The sequence below is a fragment of the Peromyscus californicus genome, unplaced genomic scaffold (genome assembly GCF_007827085.1).
Source record: "Peromyscus californicus insignis strain IS unplaced genomic scaffold, ASM782708v3 Scaffold_9__1_contigs__length_137607984, whole genome shotgun sequence".
NCBI lineage: Eukaryota > Metazoa > Chordata > Mammalia > Rodentia > Cricetidae > Peromyscus > Peromyscus californicus.
The window spans coordinates 65,427,800-65,432,443 of NW_026294617.1; the positions used below are offsets into that span (position 1 = coordinate 65,427,800).

General features: G+C 46.7%; 1 non-coding gene across 1 annotated transcript; it reads left to right on the top strand.

The window, feature by feature from the left end:
- Positions 1–1,249: 1,249 nt before the first annotated feature.
- On the top strand, positions 1,250–1,370 carry LOC128106814 (small nucleolar RNA SNORA32). Its single transcript, XR_008216861.1, has one exon. It is a non-coding gene; the product is annotated as a small nucleolar RNA SNORA32 (small nucleolar RNA).
- The last annotated feature ends 3,274 nt before the right edge of the window (positions 1,371–4,644 follow it).

The following is a 4,644-nucleotide window of genomic DNA, read 5'->3' on the forward strand; positions in this document are numbered from 1 at the left end:
TGGTTCCTGGCTTCCCTTTGATGAGCAGTAACTATGAAGAGGCAAGCAAAGCAGACCAGCCCAAGAAGGATGTGTTCACCAAGCTAAGAAAACCAGTTATGAATGAGTCAAACCCTGGTAAGCTGCCATGACTAGCTGTAGGCAGATTTTTCTGTCCCACCTGTCAGTTCCCAAAGAATCACACAGAGACTTCTTAATTATGAAAGCTCGGCTGATAGCTTAGGCTTGTTTCTAACTAGTTCTTATAACTTAAATTAACCCATTTATATTAATTCACTTTCTACCTTGTGGCTTTATTACCTTTACTCTGTACTGCCCATGCCGCTTTCCTGCTTCCTCCATATCTGATTGGTGACTCTACCTTCTTCTTCCCAGCATTCTCTCTGCCCCAAAAATCCTGCCTAGCTATTGGCCACTTATCTTTTTATTAAACCAATCACAGTGACATATCTTCACACAGTGTAAAGGAATATTCCTTGATATTGTATATAGTTTAATTATGTTAAAATTAAAACACTTTCCTTTTTAGTCAGACAAAAGGGGAGAAATGTTGTGAGATATTTGATTACACTGTGTAGAGATGTCACTCTGATTCGGTTTAATAAAAAGTTGAATGGCCAGCCGGGTGGTGGTGGTGGCGGCGGCGGTGGCGCACGCCAGCACTTGGGAGGCAGAGGCAGGCGGATCTCTCTGAGTTTGAGGCCAGCCTGGGCTACAGAGTGAGTTCCAGGACAGGCTCCAAAGCTACACAGGGAAACCTTGTCTTGAAAAACCAAAAAAAAAAAAAAAAAAAAAAAAAAGCTGAATGGCCAATGGCCAATAGCTGGCAGAATTTCCAGGCATAGAGGACACCGGGAAGAAGAAGGGCAGAGATGCCAGGGACACAGAGCAAGCAGCATGGGCTTTGCAAAGTAAAGGTAACCAAGCCACACAAAACAACATATTTTAAAGGTATGGGTTAATTTAAGTTATGAGAGCTAGTTAGTAGCAAGCCTACACTATCAGCCAAGCTTTCATAATTAATAGTAAGTCTCTGTGATTTGGGAGCTGGCTGGTAGGACAGAGAAAGACTCGCTACAACTAGCAGATGTGGGAGCTGAGGACAAAAGGAATTGAGGAGGGACAGTGGAGAAAGCACACTCCAAGTACTGCTCCCTAAACACACATCAGAAAGTGGATTTGCCTCGTATAATAAGTAGCTTGACAAACAATGGTGCCACTCAGCTCTCCCGTCAAGAAAGGACTTGCTTGGTCATTCCTAAGGTTTAGAAACTCTTTCTCAATTGTTGTGGACATTACCATGAAAAAAAAAATTACCCACTAGTTTTCTGCCTGGTTCCTTTCTAGTGATTAGCCTATTGGGAACACTTTATGAATCCTTTTTTAAGTTGCTACAGGAGGCAAGCAGGACAGCACACACTTGTGATCCCAACTCTTGAAAGGCTGAGGCAGGGAGATTACCATGAGTTCAAGGTCAGCCCAAGCTACACAGCGAGACTCTTTCAAAAGAGCCAAGTAATACCAGAACCACTACTTTTTTATGCCCGTGACTTGATAGGGCACTTCAGTCCACACACAGTGGCAGCCATGTGTGATTTTCCTAATAGCTATTTCACCCAGAACAAGATTTGAGTCATATTTCAGATTCTCACAGTGCATGCCTAGATGTGTAGAGCATTACAAATCCGCGTTGCCTAGCTAATTTGCATTGCAAACCTTCAGGGATGCTAATGACCAGGCGGTTTGTATATAGAGAGCTGAAGTAGGCTGACTCCAGAACTTCCTTGATTTATGGATGATCATCTCTTTATCTGGGTGTTATCACTATGTAAGGCTGACAAAATAACTGTAGATCTAGCATTAAAGGGCCATCACTAAGATAAATCTTGTCTCGAGCTCCAGAAGAACTAAAATGACCTTGACGGGCCATAGAAAGAATTACATGTGAAATTCCTTAAGTAAGAATGTATTGTTCTAGGGATGCAGTTTAGCACCAGGAGACAAATAAAATGCAGCCGTGCATGGGAGCATGCGCCTGCACTCCTAGCTCACTGGAGTCTAAGACAGAAGGATCATGAGTCTGTTCTTTTGTTTGTTTTTTCCCAGAGGGTTTCTCTGTGTAGCCCTGGCTGTCCTGGAACTCCCTCTGCAGACCAGGTTGTCCTGGAACTCTCTACCTACCTCTGCCTCCTGAGTGCTGGGATTAAAGGTGTTTGCCACCACGCCCAGCAATGTGTTCTTTCTAACCTAGGCTATATAACAAGCTAAAGGCCATGATAAGATCTCATCTCAACAAAACAAAACAAGAACACTGACTTGAAAAGAAAAGCCATTTTTGCAGGCACCAAAGGTGCTGGAGGCCTTCAGCCTGCGGCTGTGAGTGCCTCAGCTTTGAGACAGCTTCAGCCAAAGGAGCCCAACAGTGACTCGAGGGCCTGGCTGGGCGCGCTTAGCGTGGAGTGTGGATCTCTGTTCTAGAGCTTCCAGTTGGACTAGCAGAGGCCCTGCCAGGTCCACAGAGCAATGAGAGTGCTCTTTTGTTCTTATGGTAGTCATTCCTCTCTACCAATCTTGTTGTTCTCCTGTTTAATCAACCGATTTTAGTTTGGGGGTGGGGGGTGGGGGGAATCCAAACCCAGCCCGCTCTGCATAACAAACAACCACAAAACCTCAGGGACACAAAAAGCAGCTCGTCTTGCTGGCTGTGAGTTAGCTGGCCCGCTGCTGGAGTTGTAACCTGAGCTGGGTCACTCAGGTGTCTGTGGTCGGTTGTTTGTTCTATAAACATTTTTGCTGATGTTGTCCTGGGTCGTCTGTCACGGGTGAGAGCCAACTGGCTATGGGCTGGTCTCGATGCCTCAACTGTGACACGCAGTCTTTTCTTCCCACAGTGTCTCGTTTACCAATAGACTCACCTGGGCTGGTTCCTCTGTGGTAAAAGGCTTCCAAGAGAACAAGTTGAAGCAAGCAAGGCCTCATAAGGTCTGGCTTGAATTCTTGCATCACCGTTTCTGCCGCATTCTAATGGCCAAGGCAAAGCTCCAGGCTAGCTTAGCTTTGTGGAAACCACGTCTTGATGGAAGGTCTGAGAAAGCATATAGGAAAGTTAACGTGAAGGGAGGCGTAAGAAGTGGGGAATGTTTTGTACTAATCTACTGTGGGGAGAATTCCCAGAAGTGAAGTGCTGTGTTCTAGCCTAAAGGAAATCAGATCATCTCAGTTTACTATGTTGCTACTGCCTCCCCCAGATCCTCCGTGTGTCTGGTTTTGCTTTTCTAATGATTGTTTATTTGCTTTTTTTGAGACAGGGTCTCATGTATCCCATGTTGGCCTTGAATTTGATACGTAGCCTAGGACGACCTTGAACTTCCGATCCACCTAAGTGCTGAGATTTCAGGTGTGTACCACCATGCCCAGTTTCTGTAGTTCTAGGGATCAAACCCAGGACTTCCTGCCTGCTAAGAAAGCATTGTGCCAACTAAGCATAAGGAGTGTTTAGGAGGTGGACCTGGCTAGTATGTCAGTAAGCAAGAGTGTTAGCAATCAGGCCCTGCACCGGCCTGCCCTCAGGGGTGAGCATCATCATCAGCCCCCAAGACATGACACATTCCCACTGTCTGCATGAGCCATGCATTCTCCCTATGCGCATGTGCTATATGCCCTAATAAAAACCCAGTGCCTTCTCTCCCTGTTCCTTTTCCCCCTCCACCCTTGCTCAGAGGCAGCCTCCGCACCATACCCCCAATAGACCTCTTGCATGACAGCTGTTGCTTGGTGTGGCTTTGTGTGGTCCCTCCAATCTGCCAAGGTGTCTTCTGCCACTTAAGCCATTCCAATGGACCTCTGGAAGTAATACCTGGCTCCCGATCCCGAGTCTTCCTGTCCCACCGTGATGTGAAGGGCCTTCACCACGTGTGCTTTGCCTGCCATGGAGTCCTGCTGTGATGGATTGAGACCCTCTGAAACCATAAGCTAAAGCAAATGGTTGGGTTCTCCCTGTGGTGGTTTGAATGAGAATGACTCCCATAGGCTCGTATGCTTGAATGTTTGGTCCCCAGTTGGAACTGTTTGGAAAAGTTTAGGGAGCATGACCTTGTTAGAGGAGATGTATGTGTCACTGGGGTAGGCTTTGAGGTTTCAAAAGCTCATGCCATTCCCAGCCCCCCCCCTCTCTGTCTCTCTCTCTCTGTCTCTCTCTGTCTCTGTCTCTCTGTCTCTGTCTCTCTCTCTCTCTCTCTCTCTCTCTCTCTCTCTCTCTCTCTCTCTCTCTCTCTCTCGTGCTTGTGGATAGAGATGTGAACTCTCAGCTACTGCTCCGGCACTGTGCCTGCTTGCCAGCCTTTCTGTTGCCTGCTGCCATGCTCCCTGCTGTGATATCTCAGTCTTAGTCACTGTTCTATTGCTGTGAACAGATACCATGACCACAGCAACTCTTACAAAAGAGAGCATTTAACTAGGGCTTGCTTACAGTTTCAGAGGTTCAGTCCATTATCATGGTGGGTGCATGGTAGCACACAGGCAGACATAATCCTGGAGAAGTAGCTGAGAATTCTACATCTGGATCCTCAGGCAGCAGGAAGAGACACTGGGCTTAGAATGGGCTTCTGAAACCTCAAAGCCCACCCCCAATGACACACTTCCTCC